General features: G+C 36.6%; 1 pseudogene; it reads left to right on the forward strand.

The window, feature by feature from the left end:
• The window catches only part of LOC143673282 (coiled-coil domain-containing protein 39-like), a 43,385-nt pseudogene extending 26,088 nt beyond the window's left edge, over positions 1-17,297 (forward strand).
• The last annotated feature ends 834 nt before the right edge of the window (positions 17,298-18,131 follow it).

An 18,131-nucleotide genomic window follows, 5' to 3' on the forward strand; every position in this document is an offset into this window, starting at 1 on the left:
AAGTAACAAGAGAAAGTCAATGCAGAACAGTATTTCAGGAAAACTGATCATCTCACTTACATATTGTTGTCCAAGGTGCCCTGGGTTTAACACATATACTATTTGGTAGTAAGGAGACGGAACCCCATAGATAGTGGAGAAATAATGAGAGAGAGTAAGGAAAGAAATGTAGAGACAGGAAAACTTGACTTTTGAAGCTGGGCCACCAGTAAAGAGATGGAGACTCGGAATGGGGGGGACACCACCCAGAGCACACAGACCTCACTTTTGTCTTGGTACTTTCAGAGATAATTTAGGTCAACTTTTTTAAGGAAAACATTAAAGAGTGAACTAATAACTTACTGGGGAAGATTGGGGGAGTTGGGAAGGAGAAGGAATTAAGGAGGAAGGAGGCAAATGTGTTAAAGTCCATGCTTAATCTTCTTCATGGAGACATTTAGTAGGCAGCTCAGGCCACCTACAGTATGGAATTCAGAAAACTGGATGCAGTTTACTTGTGATTCTTTTCTTTTAAATTTCACTAAGTGTCTTATTCTGCCAGGGCTGCTATGAAAAATACCACAACTGGTTCCCTTAAACTGCAGGAATTTACTGGCTCACAGTTTTTGAGATACAAATCCAAAATCAAGATGTCAGGAAGGTCCTACCTTCTCCAAAGTCTAATGTCCTAGCAATGGCAGTCCTCTGTCACATGAAGATAGCTCTGTCTGGCTTCTCCTACCTTTGACTTCTACTTCCATGTCCAGTGTCCTTTGCTTATAAGGGACTGCAGCCATATTGGGTGAAGGCCTTCCTTCCCTCCATCTTCAAAGTGTCTAATAATAGCACCTTCAAAGGCTCTATTTACACCCAAACAGGACCAGGGGTTAAGGACTTGAATATTGCCAAGGATACGATTCTGTCCCCAACAGTAAATTACTAACATTTTATAAACAAATGGGCCATACCTCCATAGGAGAGAAAGGGGAACCAATCTACACTATGAGGTCCTCTTAATTCTTGGTATCTCTTTCTTGAGTAGATACTGCTTTCAAGTATTGAGTGTTGACTGCCTTCACCATGCAAACCAAATGCAATAGATCCAAGATTGCAGATCCACAACCAACATCAAATAGGCATACTCACATAACCCCACTGATGAATTGGCTTAGCCTGCTTATTTGGTAGAATCAACAATCAGTGAATGTCTGGTCACAGTCACAGGTGTTCTTTCTTTAGGGTTGATACCTCCTGGCTGTTAGGTATTGTCAGAGACCAAGAAGGGTGCTGGGATAGGGGTGCATCTGGGCAGCTATATGCTTCTAAGTGCTTGATACCTGTCTTTTGGAAAGCAAAACAAAGCAGATAAAAACAATTTAATTTGTAATGTTTCTAACTTTGGTGGTAGAACTACTTCCATAAGGTTTATTCTCAAGCTGCCAAAGCAACACCACTGTGAAGAAGAGATATGCAAATTGGATCTCAATAGCCAGTGAGAGCTGCTTACTGCATGGCACTGGAGCATATAAACTGGGATTAGATCTTTTTGTCCTTCTTCCCCCAAACAGTTTCTGCCCTCTCAGTGCATTAAGGTCTCCAGGCCTTATGGTCCTAAAATTGTTTTGTTTTATAACTTTTGCAACATTAGAAAAGGAAAACTACTTTTCTGTTATGCTTTTATTCCATTGTACAAATTTTAGGATATTATATGTAAGCATCAGCTATATAAAAACTTATTAGTGAATAGCACTAAGAAATGTGGACACTGCAGAAGATATTAAAGCATCTAATTAAGTGGTAGAAAAGTCAATATAGGGCAGGAGAGTCTCATTTGAAATATGTGTGTTTAGGAAGTTTTGACATGTCTTTCGGCTGAATGAACACAGTAAATCTACAGAATGCAGCAAATATAGAATATTATTATAGATAACATATGAGAATACTGAATTATATTTCTATTGCAGTGCATCAAGATATATATCCATTTAATATGCTAATATGTAGAATATTACATTTAACATTTCTAGAAGTTACTGATTCAGAATATATCCCTGGTCCCTCCCTGTCTAATTTCCTGGAATGAATTAGCTGGCTGGACCCCATTTTGGAAAATATGAAAAAAGTGAAATTTTAGGGAAAATTTTCCTTTTCCCTCTAATCTCTAATTCATCCAACCCATTGCCATAGAATCACTTGCAAAAAGTGCAACTTATTTTTTTATCCTCATCTTAAAAACTTCATTCCACATTGCTTAAAAGTTGAACCTCTTTAACTTGGTATTTGAGTTTTTTCACAATTTTGCCTTAAACTTTACCTTTCCATCCTCATCCCTTTCATCCAAACCACATTCCAACTTAATATTGCTCCTTCCCATAACATCTCTCCCATCCTACACTTTGACCACATTAGACTATTTATGCATCTCCACTGATTTTTGTAGGCCAAATTTAAATGCTCCCTCTTGGGTAATACCTTTTGATGATTGTTCTTGGATGGAATTCATTATTTCTGCACTCTCATAGTACTTTGTCCACATCTTAATTATAATACATTATATATGCTATTTATCTTTGTATTCCCAAGGTCAGCAGAAAGCCTCAGTTAAATATATTTCTGTTGAAACCATTCAGTAATATTGATTTAGTAATATGCAATTTTTCTAAAGATAAAAAAATCCTGAACCTTGAAATATTTGGAGAATCTTATTGAAAACCACGTTTCTGTGAAAATTGTTCAATATTTATTTTTTAGGTGTCACCTTTCATTTATAAAAGCTTATCTATTTTTCTCATCTTTTTTAGCAAAGTTCCAGATAGATGAAAGAAAATGTAAAGACCTTGAAAAATATGTGCTTGTAGATATTGTTGTATAGCATATTAAGTTTTTGCTTTTATTTATATAAAAATAGTGTCTCTACAAAACTTTTCTCCTCAGATGTTTTGGTAAAATAAATACCAAATATAACAATAGAAAAATAGAAACTCAATTCTTTGTAGTTCTAGTTTTATTATATGAACACATATTTAATTAAACATGTATTTTTTAAATCCCAGGCATTATCAAGGATAAAGCAGGAAATAAGAGAAAAAGAAAGTTTGGTTAAAGAAAAGATCAGGTTTTTGGAAAGTGAAATAGGGAATAATGCAGAGTATGAAACGAGAATTTCTGCTGCTGATCATAAGATTTTAAAGTATAGAATGGACTATCAGTGCCATGAAAGTAATAGAAGTCAGCTGAAGAATGAGGTATGTCAACTAAAAGCACCGCTTTGTGTGCTTATGACAGATTATCATGAAAACAAGCATCAAGGCACTGGTTTGAAGAAGGGCCTGCCCTCTGGTTCTCTTTATTACATGATGAAATCCTAGGATATTCCAGCTGAGCCCCTGAGCAGTGAGAGCCCAGTGGGCTTTCTTTCACACTGCAGGGATGAGAAGGGCTTTTCTCTGAGCTCTGCAGACTGCACAACACCTGCCCACCACAGGCAAGGGAACTGAGATAAAAAATTCCCCAAGGAGCTGAACCAAAAATCATAATGATGAGATGAAAGATGAATGTAAAGATGAATATTGACACAATATAATCAGAGGTCATCTCCAGTGCTGCATGTGCATGTGCAGTCTTAACTCTCGACTTCTAGGAGGAGCCACTTGTTTACGTTTAGTTTCTCACCTTGTCAAGGAATAACATTTCAATCTTGGTAGGCAGGCAATGTAGTAATAAAATACTTGGCAGCAGAGTAAGAACATGATTTCCCCTGCCTTACTCTTTTCTTCTTTTGCAGGCTTACATGCTATCTAGATTATTCCATAGGGAAGTAAGTTTTCTCCTCAGTATGGAAAGAAATCTTTATGAAATTTGTGCTTGAGGGCTAGATGGGAAATTGGAATATTGTAGAACATTTTATTCTGTAAATTATAGGTTTTGTCTTTGATAGAGAAGGGAAGATTTTTTCCCTTCCAAATTATTCCCGTCCAAAGGGGATAAAATATATCACTGCAAATAGCTCATTCTTAAAAAAATTTAAGTTTAATTTAATTGCAGATAAGAAAGCAAGGATTTGTTTGTTTATTCACTCATCAGTCATTCATTTGTAATTTATTTAGTTATAATTCATATACCATAATTCATCTTTTTAAAATGTACAATTAATGGTTTTTAGTATATTCACAGTGTTATACAACCATCACCACTATCTAATTTTCGAGCATTTTGTCTCCCCACAAAGAAATCTCATATCCATTAGCAGTCACTCCTGATTCCTCCCTCCTCCCAGCTCTGGGCAGTAGTTGTGTTTTCTGTCTCTATGGATTTGCCTATAAATATAATGAAATCAAATGATATGTGACCCTTTGTGTCTGGCTTATTTTACTTAGCATAATGTTTTCAAGGTTCATCCATGTTGTGACATGTATCAGTACTTATTTCCTTTTTACGCTGAATAATATTGCATTGGATGGATGTACTACATTTTGTTTGTCCATTCATCAGATGATGAACCTTTGAATTATTTCCACTTTGGGGCTATTATGAATAATTCTGCTTTGAATACTGAGGTACAGGTTTTTATGTGGAAGGGAATTATATGTCTAAATATTTTTACACATTTCTAGGTATTAGGGCCTCACTTTTACAGTGGGAGAGTTTAATCTTTATTCTCCTCAACAGTTTGCAAAGGTTCTTAATGGAAGAGAAAATTGAGGTCTTGGGTTTTCTGTTTTAACAATTTAGATTAGCAGTAAAATGTGTATTGTTAGAAAGATGATATATTAGACTCTCTTGAGATTTCCCCAAATCCACTTAGGCTTATGATTTTCATCAGAATTTTATCTATATGCATTAATTTGTCTTGACTCTTAGGATGTGTTCTTATTGAGCAGGCCTAGTGATATTGGTTATTTCTGCCTTTACTTTCAACACATATATGTATGCTTTGGTAATTTTCCAGTATTATACAAGTTGTTTATAATTAAATATCATCAGCTCAATATAAAATGGTTAAAATGTTCATTACAGCAAAAGGTCACTGTATTTATGAGTCTGATATATGTTAGAACTTATTCAAAATGGATAGAGTAGAACTTCATAGAAAAGAAATTAATTTATAAGTATAGAGTAAATACAAATTTTGTCTGTTAACTAATAAATAGCTGGAGTGTTTAAAAGCCACTGTGAATAGAAGTTCCAGTGATTTACAAGCTCTGAGGAAAAATATTTCCAAATTAAAGAAGGATATTCAAGGAGAAGCATCGAGGTAAGAAAAAAAGATAATTCAATATGTTTATGGTTTAAGTTGTTTTGTTAAATAACTGCAAAATTATAGTTACTAAACTATTATGCTTAAAAAGCTTACTGGCTTTTTTATCACAATGGCTCAGGAAATAGCATATTTTATAGGCTTTTATTATATATATATATATATATATCGGTAATAAAAACGTGTACAATTAAAGAAACCCTCAAGTTATATGACAGAGTCTTTAAGAATAAACTACTCCTTGTTTATTTATATCATTTTGTAGATATAGTTTCAATCTTTCCCTCATAATCTCTCTTTAGGTTAAAACAAATTAAGTGTAGTAATCAGAAGATCAGAAAAAATTTAAAAGAGGTCACTGAAAGAACCATGTCTGTAGAAGAGAAAGCTACCAATTTGGAAGATATGCTAAAGGAAGAGGAAAAGAGCATAAAGGTAAAGTTTAGTTTAATTTTTTGAAATTACACCATATTTAAAAGAGTGAATAATGAATAGTGACTCTTGGGATAGGACTCTGGGAGGTCTCTTCCAAGGCTCAGCTTTCTGTATGATAGCATTTGTAATCAGAGTTTGGGGGTCTCTTTTTGTGCTACTTCTTAAAGTGTTTCTGACCTCCACTCTTCTTAGGCTCCTGATTTCTCCATCTGTTCCATAGTTAACTTTGACATGTTCTTTGAAAGGCAGCCCTCCACCATACCCTATGTCCCATCCCTTGTCAATGTCTAAGCTCTCCCCATCTCCATGCCTTGCCATTCACCATATACCCACTGGCATATTACATACATGTCTTCAAAAGAAGTCCTGTTTTCCACCTGATTTCCTCCTGATTTTTGACTTTTTTTATGTGTTTGTGCTCAAATTTCCCCCCAAAAGTCTATGCTCATTATTTGTGTTTTTTCATATCTACTTTTTTCTTTAACCCCTTACAATCTGGCATGATTTAATGGAAAATGGGCTCTTGAATGCTATCCCTTTGCTAATTCTGCTGGAATCCCCTTCTACCTCAGTTTCTTTGGCATGTGGTAACATTAAAACCAGTTTTTGAGGAACCAGAAAGGGCTGGTTCTCCATTTTCTCTTTGAAAACTTCAAAGTGCCTTCTAAGTGTGATCTGACACTGTAGGCACTCCCCCTGGCTTATATTCTTTTAAGAGAGAAGGGCAGGGTTTAAGACAAAGGTAGTGGCAGAACTTTCCAATATTTGCTGAAGCTTATATTAAGTCTAGTTCCTCTTATATTTGGATGTGCTGTTGTACATCTAAAGTTCCTGAATGATGAGATTATGCAGCAATCTCGACTTGAATGGTGCTTAAGTCCAAATTGTACAACAACATTTAAAAAACAGTTGTTTTTTCTCCTAAGAGCATCATTTTCTATGGCACATGAGATGGACATCATTAGAACTCATTGGAAACCTGTAAATATTGTGTAATTCATATAAAGTAGACCTTTCAATCACATGGAATTAAAAACCTCTGACATTTTAATAGAAATTAACTGAATTAGAAAAAAATAATAAGATTGGCAGTATGTTTACCAACTGCACTTTAGTAGGTTGTGTTCATGATCTTGGTTTCTATTGTTGGTTTTTGTTTGTTTGGTCATTTGTTTTTTTCCTGGTAAAAATCTCAACTCTATTCATTTTGAAGATGTACTGTGTAATTTGCCACTGTGTCAGTTTGCTAAAGCTGCCACAATGCAATATACCAGAAATCAGTTGGCTTTTGAATGGAGATTTATTAGGTTACAAATTTACAGTTTCTAAGGCCATGAAAATGTCTACATTAAAGCATCAAGAGGAAGAGACCTTCTCAAAGAAAAGGCTGCTGGCATCCAAGGTTCCTCTGCCAGGGGTAAGGCATGTGGTGACTTCGGCCTGTCCTTCTCTCCAAAATACTCAGAGCTTCAGTGGGCATTTTTCTCTCATAGTTTTTCTGAGCTCTCTCCAAAATACGTCTGCCTTTGATCCTCATAAAGGACTCCAGCAAGGGGATGAAGCCCCAGCTTGGATGGGTGGGTCACATCTCCATGGAAACAAGGACCCACCCACAACAGGTCTGCCCCTCCCACAGAGAGGATTAGAAGAACATAGGCTTTTCTGGGCACATAAGAGACTCAGACCACCAAACACTGACTTTAAATCTCTGCCAGACAATTGTTGAGAAAGTCTTAAACCTAATAAAAATTATCTATAATATGAAAAATAATGTATTGAACATTAGGTTATATATCTTACTTTGTGAAGATTTAAATGTTCCAAGCATAGATGTCTTTGGTTTCAAAGGTTATTGGTTGCCAAAGGGAAATATGCTTATTTTGTTATAAGAATGCAGAGGTGAATTATTTCACCATTGTAAAATGATAACTTTCAATGTATCTTGGCATATTTTGAGATCTGTTTAAAGTATAGAATATATTGGTCTGGAAGCCTCAAGAAGTAAAGCAGGTCCGTCCCCTAATCAAGGAACAGAGGGTACAGGGGACTTGTCTCTCTTTTCTAGAAGGCTGCAGTGGTTGGGAGGTCAACAGGGGGCAGAATGTGAGGTGTTGGCAGTGCCAGGAGAGTGCCTAAGCCAGTCCCTGCCAACTCATGGGAGCAGACTGTTGAATTTTCTAGAATTCTCTAAGTCATTGCTAAAATTAAATCATATAGACTTGAAATTGAATAAATTATATTAAAAACAAAATAATACATACTGAGAACTCATCACTTCCAAATTATTTTTACCATATTTTCCTGAACATTCATTATACCTGCATGGTAGAAATGCTGTATAATGGTCAGCTACGGTGCATCTCTTCCCCAGGCTGTGCTTAGTGAAGTCATGCTGGTAGCTTGAAATTTGCCACTGTGGGAGGATTTATACCATGACCATTGACTTCTCCCTCTCACACCCAATTCAGTGGAGAGCTGATTGTTAAACATTTACCCACTCACCACTGGAAAGTGCCCAAAAGAAGATGACACACTACGCTTTAGCATCCTCAACGCATCTGTAAATTATGAACATGCACGTTTGCATGTCCCCAGTGGATTTTATTTTCTGAGGAAATCAGTGGCATCACCAAGTTATGAGGCAAGGACAGCTTGGGATGGAATTATTATACATGTCAAGGTGCATGGTGCATAAATAGAAAACATTAGACTACCGAAATTCTGGGGAATTGTTGAAATTGTGTGAAGAGCCTTATATTCTCAAGGGCTAAAATGCTGCTGGGTTGTTTACTTATGAGCCCCTAAATTATACTGTTCATATCAATAAATGAAACATTTCAATGTACTATAATTTCACTAGTCACTGCTATTCTTATCATCAGGAAGTGGAAGTTCAGTTAAACCTGGTGAAAGATGTGTTGTTTAAGAAGGTTCAGGAACTACAAAGTGAGACAATGAAAGAAAAAGCTCTTCTTTCAGAAATTGAGGTACTCATTCCTCTCTAAAACATCTCAAAAATCAGTTGCATAACCTGGATTTTGAAACCTTGAAGCAGCAAGAAATTATGTACAATCAGGTAGATGTGACTATTACGAATGTCTTCTGTATTGGTTTGTTATAGTTGTGATGGCTAAGATGCCCCAGCATCCCAAGAAAGCAGATTTCTAAACACTGTTTTGAAGGATTAGAAAAATGCTAATGGGATATCCTGTTAGGTCAATACTAGTAGTGGGAAAGGCCTTAGAAAGCTGGTTTTTCTTGATCTGAAATAAATGGGAGAGAGATGTCTCTGGTGAGGAAACTACATGCTTCAAAGAAACCTGGGCATTTGAACATGGAATAAAACAAGAGAAGCTATGTGCACACATGCCCCACCCCAACCCCCAGGCCATTAGGTAGAATGTATCTTTTTCAGTTTTTCCTTATTTGTTCTTGTTCCTATTTATATATTCTGTTCTCAGATTACTTTTGTAATATCCTCTCTCTCTTCATCTTCATTTCCTCATCTTCTATACCTTAATTTGTCAACATTACAAATGCTTACATTTAATTTTAAGAATAATTCATAAGAGGCAGGCCATGGTGGCTCAGTGGTAGAGTTCTTGCTTGCCATGCCAGAGACCAGGTGCCTGGTCAATTCCTGGTGCCTACCCATGCAAAAAAAAAATTATAAGAAGTTCAGCAGATTTGAGCCTTTCATGGCCACTGATTTGTGATTGTCTTTTTTGTATCCCTCAGAAAACATGCACTCACAAATCATGCCACTGTGTGCACTGAGGTTCCATCATGGTACTGAGGTTGGCATACCTTTAGCTCACTTTGCTACATTTTCAGAAGATGACTTCTCTATCACTGACTTGCACTCTGATCATTGAAGAATAGTTCACTGTTGCTCCCCTTGGAGTAAGAAGGATTTTAATCTGTAAATTACAGCAGGATTAAGGTGACTTTATTAAATGATGTCACCCTGGGAAAACTCATAACAACATATTTACTGCATTTTTATGTTAATAGAAATGGTTTTAACTGCTTGTTTCTCCCCACTGGCTTCTTTTAAAAATCACAACAGGATTTTTACATTCAGCAAGTAGAACACTGAATGTCACAGTTAAAGGGAGAAATTAATTCAGAAGAAAAACAGAGTCTTGAAGCAAAAACTGGTGAACTTAAAAAGATGTTGGAAGAGAAAAATCTGCATTCTGCCTTTTAGAAACACAGATCAAGAAGCTTCATGTAAGTTAACCAAAATACTTTTTAAATTTCAAAATATTCTCATTGGTTGCCATTCTCTATCTCTCTTTTTTTTTAATTTTACCTAATAATACCAGTCAACATACAATATGAACATTCTTTTTTTCCATCATATAGTTGCATATTCATCATAATGATCATTTCTTAGAACATTTGCATCAGTTCAGAAAAAGAAACAAACAGGAAACAGAAAAAAATTCATACATACCATACTCCTTACCCCTCCCTTTCTTTGATTACTAGCATTTCAATCTACTAAATATATTTTCACATTTGTTCCCCCTATTATTTATTTACTTTTAATCCATGTGTTTTACTCATCTGTCCATAAGGTAGATAAAAGAAGCATCAGAATAAGGTTTTTACAATCACACAGTCACACTGCAAAAGCTATATCATTATACAATCATCTTCAAGAAACATGGTTACAGGAACACAGCTCTACATTTTCAGGCAGTTCCCTCCAGCCTCTGTTACCCTTAACTAAAAGAGTGATATCTATTTAATGTGTAAGAAAAACTTCCAGGATACTCTCTCAAATTGTTTGGAATCTCTCAGCTATTGACACTTTATTTTGTATCATTTCTCTCTTCCCCTTTTTTGGTCAAGAAGGTTTTCTAAATCCCTTGGTGTTGAGTCCCAGCTCATTCTAGGATTTCTGTCCCACATTGCCAGGAAGGTTCACACCCCTGGGAGTCATGTCCCACGTAGAGAGGGGTAGGGCAGTGAATTTGCTTGTCATGTTGGCTGAGAGAGAAAGGCCATATCTGAGGAACAAAAGAGGTTCTCTTGGGGATGACTCATAGCCTAATTTAAGTAGACTTAGCCTATCCTTTGCAGGGCTAAGTTTCATATGAACAAACCCCAAGATTGGGGACTCAGCCTATTGCTTTGGTTGTCTCCACTGCTTGTGAGAATATCAAGAATTCTCCACTTGGGGAAGTTGAATTTTCCCCCTTTCTCACCATTCCCCCAGGGGGACTTTGCAAATACTTTTTTATTCCCTGTTCAAATCCTTCTGGGATTTATCGAGGCATCAATCTGGACAAACCTACAAAATCTCATGCCCTACTCAAGGTTCCATGTACTTATGGTACTCAATTAAGCTTTCCATAGTTATATGAGGAAATGCATAGTGGAAATATAAGTTTTGTACCAATAAACATTTTTTACTTTAGTCTCACATAAAAGTTAAAGTTTTAAAATATTAATTGCCATCTATTTTCAACACCCTGTATTATTGACATTCCTTTGTTCTTCCTCATGCAAAACATTTTTAAATTTGTACACTTAGTCGCTATCGTTATACACTCTAGGCATTCCTAGATTATACCATCTCAGTCTTTACCATATATCTTTCCTTCTGATTTCGTTTGTGCCCCCAGGCCTCCTTCCTCTATCATTCTCACACTCAGCTTCATTCAGTGTGCTAACATTATTGTATTCTAGTTAGGTAATGTTGTGCTATTCATTTCTGAATTTTTACAGTCAGTCCCATTGCACAATCTGTAGCCCCTCAGTTCCAATTACCCAATATCTATCCTGTTTCTATCTCCTGATGACTTCTGTTCTTAACTGAAATTATCCAAGTTCATTCATTAATGTTAGTTCCTACCAGTGAGACCATACAGTATTTGTCCTTTTGTTTCTGGTGAATCTCACTCAACATAATGTCCTCAAGGTCCATCCATGTTGTTACATATTTCATAACTTTATTCTGTTTTACAGCTGCATAATATTCCATCATATGTATATACCACAGCTTGTTTAGCCACTCATCTGTTGATGGACATTTGGGCTGTTTCCATATCTTGGCAATTATAAATAATGCTGTTATAAATATTGGTGTGCAAATGTCCTTTTGTGTCTTTGCCCTCATGTCCTCTGAGTAGATACCTAGCAATGGTATTGCTGGGTCATATGGCAATTCTATATTTAGCTTCCTGAGGAACCGCCAAAGTGCCTGCCACAGAGGTTGTACCATTTGACATTCCCACCAGCAGTGGATAAGTGTGCCTCTTTCTCCACATCCTCTCCAGCTCTTGTCATTTTCTGTTTTATTGATAATGGCCATTTTGGTGGGTGTGAGATGATATCTCACTGTGGTTTTGATTTACATTTACCTAATAGCCAGGGAAGTTGAGCATCTTTTCATGTGCCTTTTGGCCATTTGTATTTCCTCTTCTGAGAAGTGTCTGTTCAAGTCTTTTGCCCATTTTGTAACTGGGTTGTCCATCTTTCTGTTGTTGAGTTGAACAATCTCTTTATATATTCTGGATACTAGACCTTTATCTGATATATCATTTCCAAATATTATCTCCCTTTGTGCAGGCTGTCTTTTTACTTTCTTGATGAAGTTCTTTGATGCACAAAAGTGTTTAATTTTGAGGAGTACCCATTTCTTTCTTCAATGCTTATGCTTTGGGGGTGAGGTTTAGGAAACCACCTCCTATTATAAGATTTATAAGATATTTCCCTACATTGTATTCTAACAGTTTTATGGCCTTAAATCTAATGTTTATGTCTTTGATCCTTTTTGAGTTAATTTTATATAGGGTGTCAGACATGGATGCTCTTTCATTCTTTTTCATGTGGATATCCAGTTTTCTAGGCACCATTTATTGAAGAGACTATTCTGTCCCAGGTGAGTTGACTGGACTGCCTTATCAAAGATCACTTTCCATAGATAAGAGGGTCTATATCTGAATACTCTATTCAATTCCATTGGTCAGTATATCTATCTTTATGCCAGTACATGCTGTTTTGACCACTGTAGCTTCATAATACGCCTTAAAGTCAGGTAGAGTGAGACCTCTGACTTCATTTTTCTTTCTCAGGATACTTTTAGCTATTTGGGGCACCCTGCCCTTCCAGATAAATTTGGTTATTGGATTTTCTATTTCTGAAAGGTAAGTTTTTGGGATTTTAATTGGTATTGCATTGAATCTGCAAATCAATTTAGGTAGAATTGACATTTTAACTATATTTAGTCTTCCAATCCATGAACATAGTATGTCCTTCCATTTATTTAGGTTTCCACAATTTCTTTTAACAATTTCTCATAGTTTTCTCTGTATAGGTCTTTTGACTCTTTAGTAAAGTTTATTCCTAAAATTTTATTCTTTTGGTTACAATTGTAAATGGAATTTTTTTCATGATTTCCCCCTTAGATCATTCACTACTAGTGTATAGAAACACTACAGATTTTTCAGTGTTGATCTTGTAGCCTGCCACTTTGCTGTACTCATTTATTAGCTCTTGTAGTTTTGCTGTGGATTTTACAAGGTTTTTGACATATAGTATCATATCATCTGCAAACAGTGAGAGTTTTACTTCTTCCTCTCCAATTTTGATGCCTTGTACTTCTCTTTCTTGTCTAATTGCTCTGGCTAGAACTTCCAACACAATGTTGAATAACAGTGGTGATAGTGGGCATCCTTGTCTTGTTCCTGACCTTAGGGGGAAAATTTTCAGTTTTTCCCCATTGAGGATGATGTTAGCTGTAGGTTTTTCATATATTCCCTTTAGCATGTTGAGGAAATTCCCTTCTGTTCCTATTGTTTGAAGTGTTTTCAACAGGAAAGGATGTTGAATTTTGTCAAATGCCTTTTCTGCATCAATCGAGATGGTCATGTGGTTTTTCTGGTTTGATTTGTTGAAATGGTGTATTACGTTATTTGTTTTTCTCATGTTGAATTATTGTTGCATACCTGGGATGAATCCTACTCGGTCATGGTGTATAATTCTTTTAATGTGCTGCTAGATTCGATTTGCAAGAATTTTGTTGAGGATTTTTGCACCTAAATTCATAAGAGAGATTGGTCTGTAGTTTTCTTTTTTTATAACAGTTTGTCTGGCTTCTTGAATGAGTGAGGTAGCTTTCCCTCCTCTTCAATTTTTTTGAAGAGTTTGAGCAGGATTGGTACTAATTCTTTCTTGAATGTTTGGTAGAATTCACATGTGAAGTCATTTGGTCCTGGACTTTTCTTTTTGGAGAGCTTCTTAATGACTGATTCAATTTCTTTACTTGTGATTGGTTTGTTGAGGTTGTCTATTTCTTCTCGAGTCAGTTGTTCATGCCTTTCTAGAAAGTTGTCCATTTCATCTACATTGCCGAGTTTATTAGCATAAAATTGTTCATAGTATCCTTTCATTACTTCCTTTATTTCTGTGGGGTCAGTGGTTATTTGTCTTCTTCCATTTCTGATTTTATTTATTTGCATCCTCTCCTTCTTTTTGTCAACCCCACTAAGGATTCATCAACCTTATTGATTTTCTCATAGAACCAACTTCTGGTTTTGTTGATTTTCTCAATTGTTTTCATGTTCTCAATTTCATTTATTTCTTCTCTAATCTTCATTATTTCTTTCCTTTTGCTTACTTTGGGGTTAGTTTGTTGTTCTTTCTCTAGTTCTTCCAAGTGGACAGTCAATTCCTTGATTTTTGCTCTTCTTTTTTCATATAGGCATTTAGCGCAATAATAAATTTCCCTCTTGGCACTGCCTTTGCTGTATCCCATAAGTTTTCATATGTCATGTTTTCATTTTCATTTGCCTCAAGATATTTACTGATTTCCCTTGTAATTTCTTCTTTGGCCCACTGGTTGTTTAAGAGTATGTTGTTGAGCCTCCACATATTTGTGAATTTTCAGGCACTCTGCCTATTATTGATTTCCAACTTCATTCATTTATGATCTGAGAACGTGTTTTTTAATAATTCAATCTTTTTAAATTTATTGAGACTTGCTTCATGACCCAGCATATGGTCTATCCTTGAGAATGATCCATGAGCACTTGAGAAAAAGGTATATCCTGCTGTTGTGGGTGTAATGTTCAATAAATGTCTGTTAAGTCTGGCTCATTTATTGTCTGATTCAAATTCTGTTTCTTTATTGATCCTCTCTCTAGATGTTCTTTCCACTGCTGAGAGTGGGGAATTGGAATCTCCAACTATTATGGTAGATGTGCCTATTTCTCTTTTCACTGTTTTCAGTGTTTGCCTCATGTAGTTTGGAGCATTCTGGCTTGGTGCATAAATATTTATGATTGTTATGTCTTCTTGTTGAATTGTTCCTTTAATTAATACATAGTGTCCTTCTTTGTCCCTTTTAACTGTTTTACATTTGAAGTCTAATTTGCTGGATATTAGTATAGCTACTCCTGCTCTTTCTGATTGTTATCTTCATGAATATCTTTTCCCAACCATTCACTTTCAATCTATGTTTATCCTTGGGTCTAAGATGCATTTCCTGTAGACAGCATAGAGATAGGTCCTGTTTTTTAATCCATTCTGCCAGTCTATGTCTTTTGATTGGGGAATTAAATCTATTAATATTTACTGTTATTACTGTATGGGTAGTACTTTCTTCTACCATTTTGCCTTTTGGATTTTGTATGTCATATCTAATTTTCCATCTTTTTACCTTTACTCATAGTCTTCATTTTTACACACTTCTCCACACCTCTCTCTTTTGTCTTTTTGTATCTGTCTCTAGTGCTCCCTTTAGTATTTCTTGCAGAGCCAGTCTCTTGGGTACAAATTCTCTAAGTGATTTTTTTGTGTCTGAAAATGTTTTAATTTCTTCTTCATTTTTGAAAGACAATTTTGCTGGATATAGAATTCTTGGTTGGCAGTTTTTCTGTTTTAGTAATTTAAGTATATCATCCCACTGTCATCTCACCTCCATGGTTTCTGCTGAAAAATCTATGCATAGTCTCATTGGGTTTCCCTTGCATGTGATAGATTGCTTTTCTCTTGCTGCTTTCAAGATTCTCTTTTTGTCTTTGACAACTGACATTCTGATTAGTAAGTGTCTATTTGGATCTGTTATGTTTGGGGTACACTGCACTTCTTGGATGTGTAATTTTAAGTCTTTCATAAGAGTTGGGAAATTTTCTGTGATAATTTCCTCCAATTTAGTTTTTATCCTTCTTTTCCCTTCTCTTATCCTGGGACACCTACAACACATACATTTGTCTGTGTCATGTTGTCATTCAATTCCCTGAGTCCCTGCTCATATTTTTACATTCTTTTCCCTATATTTTCTTTTGCTTGTCAGATTTTGGATGTTCCACCCTCCAGTTCACTAATCCTATCTTCTGCCTCTTGAAATCTTACATTGTAGATTTCCATTGTTTTTTCATCTCTTCCACTGTGCCTTTCATTCCCAAAAGTTCTGTGATTTGTTTTTTCAGACTTTTGATTTCTTCTTTTTGTTCATTCCTAGCCTTCTTTATATCTCCCTCAATTTACCGATTTGATTTTTGATGAGGTTTTCCATGTCTGTTCAAACATTCTGCATTAATTGTTCCAGCTCCTGTATCTCATTTGAATTGTTGGTTAGTTCCTTTAACTGGGCCATATCTTCAATTTTCCTAGTGTGATTCATTATTTTTTGCTGGTGTCTAGGCATTTAATTACCTTAATTAGTTTATTCTGGAGATTGTTTTCACTTTTTTTCTTACCTAGGATTTTCTTGCTGGATGAGTTGTCTATCTGTCCTTTGACATTCAGTTCAGCTAATTCTGGACCTCTAGTTAAGGCTTTGTTTAACAGATCAGAATTCTTCAGTTCTTGTTATTTTGTTTCTTGCCCTGCCTGTATGGTGACACCCCCTCACCGCTGCCCACTTAGGAGGGCCTATTTAAGTATTATAGACCCCACCAGATTTTCCCAGGCCAAGCTGGCCTCCTCTCAGGAGAAAAGAGTCACCTGTGTCAGTTTTCCCTGAGGGTGAGACCCAGCAGGTTGAAAGATTTTCCTATGAAGTCTCTGGACTCTGTTTTTCCTGTCCTGCCCAGTATGTGGCATTTGTCTACTTGCAGGTCCCACCAGCATAAGGTGATGTGGTACCTTTAACTTTGGCAGACTCTCCCTGCTGGGGGCGTGGTGGAGACAGAGGAGAGGTTGTGGGCTGGCTTTAATTCTTCAGTTTTCCAGACCCTGTGGTCTGAATTCATTGAGGGAGGGATTCCACCTGATTTCAGCCCCATCTGGGGAAGGCACAGGCTCCAGACAAGCCCTCAAATGAGCTTATTTCTGCCTATGCCTGGGACAGTTGCAGCCTGAGAAGCCCTGCTGCTGTATCTAAAGAGCAGTCAAGCCTTTGTAGAAACACAGCCACAAAAACCAAAGAGAGAAATCCTTTTCAGAGCAGGACCCCCATTCCTCAGGTTTGCCAATCAAGAGCTTAAGTTGGTATGTTTCTCTGTGTATTTCCAGGTCCTATGTGCCCACTCCTTTCCTTCAGGGCCCAGACCTTTTCAAATCCAAAAAAAAATACCTGTTTTTTGTGTTTTTCTTTTTCCAGCAGTCCTGCTCCCTAGGCATCAGGGCCAAAACCAGCAACCTCACCTTTTACTCGAGGTTCAGCTGAGCTGGGGCCTATTTTTAGTAGTCAGAATTTGTTAATTAATTCCACAATTGGCTTTTGGTTGGGCTCAGCCCCTGCTGCTGGTGAAGTCCCTTTCATTTCCCCTCTGTGAAGCAGCCTGTGGGGGAGGGGTGCCGGCCACAACAGCTTGGGGAACTGACGGATCTGGGGGGGCTTGCAGCTGGTCAAGCTGGTTCGGACTGGGGTACGCTGTGTGTCCATTCATTGATGTGGCCCCAGCAGTTGTTCTGTACTGTTCCTGGCCATTTATTAGCAGCTCTGGAGGATGAACTAAATGCACACCTTGCTATGCCGCCATCTTGGCCCTCCTCCTCAGTTGCCATTCTCTTTTAAGCCAGCAGTGTTCCTAAGACTTGACTCCATATAGGCTGAGTGTCAGACTACCCACATGTGAAATCAGTGTGTGAATGAATGTTCATGTTTCTATACTATTAGAAGGCACATTACCATTGAGTAACCAGTACTACTATATGCTAAATATTGAGTTAAATACCTTGATTGTACTTCATTTCATCTTCATAAATATCTGGTGAGGAAAATATTATTACCCCATTTTATATATGAAGTAATTTGCCCAACTTTAATTTGCTTGGGAGAGATGGGATTTGATCCTGAGCCATGTGACTTCAAAATACTATTGAATAGTATATCCATTTAGAACACTAATGATTTCTAGTTTTCTGTTATATTTCTGCCATAAGAACTTGATTTCCCTTTATCTCTGAGGTGATATCCCCCCGCCCCAAAAATAAGATGCTCTGTTAGGGGTCATCTATTGTTATTCAAAATTAACTTGTTGAAATACAAGCAATATTC

Source organism: Tamandua tetradactyla, unplaced genomic scaffold (genome assembly GCF_023851605.1).
Source record: "Tamandua tetradactyla isolate mTamTet1 unplaced genomic scaffold, mTamTet1.pri scaffold_73_ctg1, whole genome shotgun sequence".
NCBI classification, from domain to species: Eukaryota; Metazoa; Chordata; class Mammalia; order Pilosa; family Myrmecophagidae; genus Tamandua; species Tamandua tetradactyla.